This window comes from Dermochelys coriacea, chromosome 8 (genome assembly GCF_009764565.3).
Source record: "Dermochelys coriacea isolate rDerCor1 chromosome 8, rDerCor1.pri.v4, whole genome shotgun sequence".
Taxonomy (NCBI): domain Eukaryota; kingdom Metazoa; phylum Chordata; order Testudines; family Dermochelyidae; genus Dermochelys; species Dermochelys coriacea.
In genome coordinates, this window is record NC_050075.1 from 90,127,048 (window position 1) to 90,135,291 (window position 8,244).

Consider the following 8,244-nt stretch of genomic DNA (forward strand, 5'->3'; position numbering starts at 1 on the left):
TGCCAGTTTGTCTTCACTGATTTCAATTCTGCCTTCTGAGAGGCCACCATATCTCTAACTTCTGAGGGCAGAAGTAGGTCCAAACTGTCTCAATATCGGGCAACTATTGCACTTGCTTAAAGTTGATTACTTGCTGCAGAAAAAATAGGCAGCATCCATATAGTTTCCAATTATGTTTTTATGTCTATGTTCTCCAGTGGTGGAACAACTATATTAGGTGACTACTTCTTCATCCTGGCATCATTATACAGAATTCTTTAAGCATGAGAATATTTTCTCCCCTAGGGTTTGTTTCAAAGGGAGCACATTAAAGGAAGAAGTGAGAACAGGTTCAGCTATGCCCCTGAAAACACATCCTTGACATTAGCGGTCCTGAAGGACATTTTGTTAGCGACTCCTGCAATTATATGAATTTTGGATGTTACATTGGTACAGTAAATACTATCTAGTCCCTAAAGTGGAATTATATGTACAAAATTATTGCAGTTTTCTATTAGGATCTGATCGAAAGCTCATTGAAGTCAACAGGTGTCTTTCCATTAATTTCAAGGGGCTTTACTGAACAACAAGATAATCAGTGATCGTATTCTGAACACTTTTACTATGCCAGTTACATTGAAATATGATTTGCAGTGGACATTTTATATAAACAGGGATTACAGGCCTCATTCATCAACCACTTAAACTGTATATAAATCCAGATAAGTTAAACAATATCCTGTTCACACAGTATATATATAAAAAAAAGAAATCACATGCATTAAGAGGGACATTTCCAGTTTGTTTGTTTTTTTTTAATTAAAATAAGGGCCTGATCTCTGAATCAGTTCCCAGTTAGATTCTGCTTGGCCCAAATAAATTTTTAAAAGGGAGCACAACATGATCTACAGAAGATGACATTCCAGGGTATTAGCCTTATCTTGCTACTTAAACCCATCAGTTAACCAAAACATTCTAGAGGAAAGCTATTGATTACAATTAGTATTCAGAAACTTCTATACATGCTCTTCAGTGCATCTCTCAAATCCACCGTCAAGTATCTATCTAGACAAGATGTTTATAACCTCATTCAGTGTAGTTATGGCAGAATGAAAATTCAAGCCTGAGTTTTAATGAAGTGGTGATATCCTGCAAAAAAAAAAAAAAAAAAAAAAAAAAAAAACACACAGAGAAACACATTTACATATATAGATAGCCAAAGTAAGTTACACAAAAAAGCATGGCCTGCCTCTACCTGCCCTATAGTGTCTTTGCTACCTATGAGCAAAAACTAGGGTAAGAATAGCAAGAAAGTCCATTGAGCTTGAATGGATGAACTGGACTTGCCAGTGCACATATTTTGGTTTTTTTGTTTGTTTTGCGCTGTGTGTGTGTGAGTATATAAAGTCATTCTTTTACTGAGGGACAGCAAACACTCTTGTCCTTTCTCTACTTGACACAAGTTATAAATTAGAAACTTGGGGCAAGGAAAGTCAAATCCATAGACAGCCACAGTGATTAGTATGGCATCTGTAAACGAGCTCTTTTTGAAGCTGAATTGCCATTTGTCTGCCTTTCATTCAAACTGGAAACTTGTGGATACCCTAAACCATGTTTGAAAATGGCCAGACTTACATTTGAAAGAAGTCTGACGACCTTGACCACCTTGTCCAATGGCCACCCAGATATGATGGAAGATGTGTGGCCTGTCTCCCAGTATGCTTCTTCTAGGTGTCAATAGAGCACCTAAACACATCTGTAATCTGACTGGGATACAGTTTTACCTGGAATAGCCTTAAGAACACAATTTAGGTACAGATGGGCACCTAGTGAGATTTTCAAAATCAGGACAAATTAGTTGTGCTTTTAAAATACCCCACAAGTTACCTATCTGCATCTATAGGCATCTTTGAAAATCTGGGCCTTAGTTAAAAGATAACTCCATATATTGTTCATTTTTCAGACCACTAGTAAACAAAGAGTGCATTTTAGAGATTGTTTTCTATCAAGATTCTTTTAACTAAACCGCTGTAGGCTAAATTAATCTCATCTGCAGACATTACCAATAGGGGTATATTTGAATGATTAGTTAAAGGTTCAGCCGTTTCCTCTTTGGATGGTGAATAAGATGCCTGAGGATACATCTGTTCATACAATAATATGCCATAACTGTATGCCCCAGGCCATCGATTTTATTTTTGTACAGTTTGCTTTGATTCCAAAGTGAAATGCAGATTGTTTAAGTTGCACTGTAAATGTTTTTACTACTTTAAAACCAAACTAAGGTAAAATCCTTCTGATACCCACTTGTGGGCGTTACCTCCGATATTCTGATCTCCCTAAAATGTCCAGATCTCTCACTGCTGCCACTGAGATTTTTACGTATGAAGGAAAAGCAGATCAAAGGGAAGCTTGGGGAGTGGAGAATTTTGCTCTAAAAATGTTGTTTAAAAATAAGGGGGTGTCAAGGAACGCGGGAAGGTTGGATGGGCCAGGAGTCCCAGGGGGGCAGGGGTAGGCAACAACTCCCTCATGGGGTGAGGAGGGAACCAGTTGTTAAGATTTTGGCAGCTCATCGCTGCTTACTACCCTGAGTAGGCCCATCAATTTCAGTGACGCTACTGAAGACACTGAACATTATGATGCCTGTATTTTGCAAGATCAGCTCTTAAGCCCGTTCATGACGACTAATCAGTTATCGAACAGAGATGGAGTTTTTCCATGGCAGAACTTCGGAGACAAAGGGGACACATAATAAGAGGGGCAAAAGAACTGAATTTAATATTAGCTTAACTATAAAGATCTATTAGAGCGTACTATAGCGTACAGTAACTTTGATTCACTAGCAACAAAGACCATAAAACACACACACTATTTTGCAACTTCAGTTTTATCAACCACAGAGCTCTTCCATTTGTAAACTATTAGTTATAGTGGTGTGTCTATCCTCTGTAGTCCAACCATTAGAAGGCAGTCATGCGTGAGCACATTTAGCACATTCATTATAAGGCAGCATCAGGGATGCACACGACCCAATCTGAAGGTGCACAGCACAATATAGGTTCAGGCCCACACAGCTCAATCCTGCCTCCATTTAAATCAATGGCCAAATTCTCACTGAGGATTTGGCTATTACAGCTACCACCACTTCTATTTTTAGGTTGTGCAAGACCTTTTTTTAAAAGTTATTTTAAATGGAGGACTGGGAATAAAGTTTCCTACTGTGTTGTGAAATACCAAGTTTAGGCAGGAATTCAATGAATAAGGAAACTTCAGTACGAGTTTAAAAAAAAAGTCAAAACAAAGGGTAACAAACATATAAGTGTCACAGTCAATCCTCTAACTCCAAGCATAAGCATTTGTGTAGCATGATAAATACCCTTTAACTTCTCCTCAATTCCTCAAATAGAAAAACAAAAAACTCCAAGCGCAGTAATTCATTTACATGGACCAAGAAAATAATACTAACGTTATTCAGTTGCAGGTAAGTGAAATCCAAGCCAGAGAATACAAGATAAAAGTTCATAATCATAGGTTTTAAGGCAAGAAGGGACCCTACCCTTAGGATTTAATTTGTCCTTCTGCATATTAGGTCACAGAACCTCACCCAGTAATTTCTGCATCAAGCCCATATCTCTCTCTCAGAACAACATCCAGTCCTGATTTAATGACTTCATGTGATAGAGAATCCACCATTTATGCTTAGCATTTTTAACTTCCCATCTGAATCAGTTCATCTAATTATAAGCATTCCCCAGGAAGACATGTCGTTGAGTAGTTGCAATAAAACCATAAAATAAATACAGTAAAACCTTGGTAATTTATACTAGTGACTGTAGACCCATTGCAAATGTACAAAATTAGTAAATGAAGAGCCAACAAAATTAAGGCTTCTGCATCACAAGATGGACTTGGATCACTGTAGTTTCATTTTAATTATTTGTGAGAATACCACACCAAACCTTAGTGTACAAAACACTTAATTCCTAATTTTCAGACTTCACGCTACTTAATCTTGGTGTGAAGATTGTGGGGGAAAGAATGCAGATTAGCAAGATTGTATTGTACATAAAATAGCACCACCAGCCACACCTAGCATCAAAAACAACAGAGACTGTATAAAGGGCCAATGAGCCTTAGTCCTCACCCTTCTCATGTTCTCCTCAGAAGTGTTCCATTGGAACCAACAATCCCTTCCTTTTTCCCAATTGCTTTACCCCTCCTAGGTTCATAAATGGCCTAACAAGCATTTGAACACTGAAGGCAAGCAAGAGGGGAGACGTATCTACAATCACGAAGACAAGGACTGATGGCCCCTGTAGAACAAAGTAGCAGGGAATGGTCAGTCAGTCTATGTGAAACTAACCATTGGGTGTAAGCAGGGCTCAGATTTCAAGAGCTTTACCTGGTGTCCAGAACATTCATGGAAATCTAGAACTGGTCTGTGAGGATTCCAAAATAGCAGTAATAGCACCAGAAGTTTTAACTCTGAGAAATAAGGAGCTACAGGTGATTCTGGGATGGAGCCAGGACAGGAGTAGAAGCACAATCAAGGCAATTTAGGCATAATCAAGAGAACTGCAGCATGGGCAATTTCAGGTAGAGGTCAGCTACTAGAATGGGACCAAGGATAGCAGAATAAGCACGATGATTGTGTCCTGAAAGTCTAGGGCCCAGATCTTTTTAAAGGTGTTTAGGCATTTGCTATGCTCAGCATTGCAAACTCGAAGTGTCATTTTCAAAAGGGATCAAGGCATTTAGTGCCAAAAGCCCATTGACTGTCAATAGGATTTAGGCTACTAAGTGCCTACATCCCTTTTGAGAATGAGATTTAGGCTCCAAAATCTGTTAGGCATTAAACACTGAACACAGTAATGTTTAAATACCTTTAAAAATTTAGTCCTAGGTCTCTTAATAGCTGCATTGAGTTCTCCGTAGAGCAGATTGAGTTAATCTGAACACTTATCAGTCCAGGAGAACAAAATAGAATTCCACTGCTATTGCAGTGAATCCATAGAGAAGTGTTGCAATTTCAGTAGAGGAATCAGGCTGGAGTCTATGGTGCCTGCAAGCCAACTATAAGAAGGAAGAGGGGCTACAAACTGCACAACATATGGTGAAGTAGCTAGTAGGAACCCTAAGCAGAATGAAGTCAAAAAGAAGGGAGACGCATTTCAACTTGCCAGATCAGACTCAGGAGCAGAGCAGCAAGGGATAGTCAGCCTATAGTTCCAGAGCATTATAAACCTACCTTTGGTGGAAGGAATTATTTGCTCCAGAGCATGAATGCCATTTAATAACACTGAGCTTCTGTAGTAAAGACGCTTTCTTTCTGTAGGTCAGTTGCAATGTTATGGGTACAGCTAAAATACACCAGCCTGCCAAGCAAGCTGCTCTGCAGCCTAGGAGACTGTAACTGGCAACAGCTGTATTATCTAAGCAAGGAGGATGTTTTCTAGGCAGTACTTTGACTGTATATATAGATTGAAAGGGTATTTTTCCATTGCTATTCTGCCCTAGCAATAAACTGCTTTTTTGTTGAAATACTGGAGTCACTATTGTTGTTTTCTCTTCCAGACTACCTCTAATACATCCAAAAGTCCTTGTGGGACTAGAACATCTGATTTCTAGCAGGCTCACATTTGCCCTCAAAATCCTTCTTTTCTACTTTCCCAATTACCCTGCTCTATTGCTAAAACAAACTTCATCAGGAAGGGTAAAAGCAACCAGAAGCACAAACTATGGAATAAAATTATCATCAAATACTTCCTTCTATGCCTAATTAGTCTTTAAGTTCCAATGTAGCCACAATTCACTAGTTAGCGCTTCTTTTCATATTTTATCAAGAGGCACTGTCCCCATCACCCACCACCGTTAAGCAGCTCTCATGTTTTAGAAGCAATTGAATCAATTAGCTGCTAGCACCTGTGTGCACCCAGCTTAATAAAATAGTCCTTTCATGCAGTATCACAGATCAAAAACAATTATGACAGAGCTAACAATATCACATCTTAAAATCATTCTGTGTAAACAATTAAGGTCAGTTTTCTAGGAATCATTATAATGCTTTACATCATTTTTAGTTTAATATAAAAATACCAGTATGTGGCTGACTCTAGTGTGTTTGTTTTTGATTGTTTGCTTAACTTCTGTGTGTGAATTTATCACTCATTTAAATTGAGAAACTAACAGCACTATTTAGAGGCAGAAACCAGGAACATTTTCTCAGGCCTTAGGAAAGTTGCTCCAAGTGTAATCTAAGCTGTGAATGTAAACAGATATAATTAAACTAGTGCAAACTCCTCTATGGACACCCTCTTATTTCAAAGTGGCTCTCTTCAGTTTAATTTAGGTCAATTGGGAACAGTTTAAAATAAACTGCACTAAACCACACAAACTGAAATGAGAATCTCACAGGGATTTGCATTGGTTTAACCATCTCAATTAAGAAGACGATTTAAATTAAACTGGTTCAACTTTCCATGTAGACAGCTCTGCTACTGTGCCTAGTGCATGGCCTGCAAAACCCTTCTAATTCTAGGCCTAACTCTCTTGTGTTCAGAGGCAGTCATGTAAGATTCTTCAGTGACATGTAACGTCTGTAAAGTGGACAAATGATCACTAGGAAATAGTGTGAGATTAGAAGCCTCCTTATCCCTGGTGATCTATGTCACAATTTGAAACCTATTCCTTGGGATTGAAATGCTAACACATTTACACACTGCCCACCCTCTTCTTTCCATTTAGAATTGAGAAAAGTACAGAGAATGGCAACAAAAATTATTAGAGGTATAGAACAGCTTCCATTTGAGGAGAGATTAAGAAGACTGCCACTGTTCATTTTAGAAAAGAGACAACAAAGGGGGGATATGATAGAGATCTATAAAATCACAAATGGTGTGGAGAAAGTGAATAAGGAAGTGTTATCTATAGGGTTACCAGATAGCAACTGTGAAAAAAATGGGGCAATAGGCACCTGTATAAGAAAAAGTCCCAAAAAAATGGGGACTGTCCCTTTAAAAACAGGACATCTGGTCATCCTAGTTATCTACCCCTTCATGTAACACAAGAACCCAATGAAATTAATAGGCACCAGGTTTAAAACAAACAGAAGGAAGTATGTCTTCACACAACACATGGTCAACTATGGAACTCATTGCCAGGGGATGTTGTGAAAGTCAAAAGCACAACTGGGTTTTAAAAAAAATAGATAAATTCATGAAGGAAAGGTCTTTCAATGGTTATTACCTAAGATGGTCAAGAATGCAATCCATGCTCAAGGTGTCCCTAAAACCTCTGACTGCCAGAAGCTGTGAGTGGACAATAGGGGATGGATCACTCAATAATTGCCCTTTTCTGTTCATTCCCTCTGAAGCACTTAGCCCCAGCCACTGTCGGAAGACAGTATTCTGGACTAGATGGACCATTGATCTGACTCAATATAGCCGTTCTTATGTTCAATATCTGTAAGGGAGGGGAGTCCTCTTGTGAAACAGTCTCCACCCAAGCTTTGAGAGGCAGTTATGAAATTGAGGGCCATCATGGACTAACCTACTGAAAGAATGTCTGGAACCAGCTCCCATTTGATGGGAAACAGATGTTCTCTCAGTATTAACATATACCCAGACACATTGCTTACTCACTAGTGAATTAAATAATGAACTGTGTATGTCCTTTGAGAGTCCCATAAAGTGTGGTGTCAGTCTAGGAGTACAAAGTGGCCTATAAAAAAAATAAATTAGGCCTCTAAACTGCCCAGGTCAATATTGTTACCATTTTATGGATGAAGAAACTGAGGCAGAGAAAAGTTAAGTCACGGCTCATAACTGTACAAAGCAAGCTAGTTGCACAGCTGTTGAGAGCAGGGTTAGTGGATACAGTGGTAAAAACACTAGCCCTCAGTCAACATTCTTGCTACCATTCATGAAGCTGTTCCTGTGTTAGAGCAACAGAAGAACATGAGAAAAACTTCAACAGAGCACTCGATTTATATTAGTGGTAAGCTCTAAAGGAAAGACTAATTTCCAGGAAGACCCACCTACCCAGCATTTTCATCAGGTTTAATAAGCATGCTAGAATGTGGTTTAAACCCAGGTGCAGTGGAACAGTGTTCTTAAGATGGTTATGGTGACAAGTGCCAACAGGATGCAAGCATGGCAGAACACTGTTCCAAAAGCATATTCTAATCTAGGCAGGAACCTTTACTAGATAACGGTAAATGTTCCTATCTGAATTAGAATATGGTTTTTGAAACTTGTTTCACTA

At 38.8% G+C, this 8,244-nt stretch overlaps 1 long non-coding RNA gene across 1 annotated transcript; it reads right to left on the reverse strand.

Moving 5' to 3' along the window:
• Positions 1 to 284: 284 nt before the first annotated feature.
• LOC119860694 lies at positions 285 to 4,426 on the reverse strand. Its single transcript, XR_005294609.2, has 3 exons — positions 4,385 to 4,426; positions 1,615 to 1,773; positions 285 to 1,128 (listed from the first exon to the last, which is right to left on the reverse strand). It is a non-coding gene; the product is annotated as an uncharacterized LOC119860694 (long non-coding RNA).
• Between the last annotated feature and the right edge of the window lie 3,818 nt (positions 4,427 to 8,244).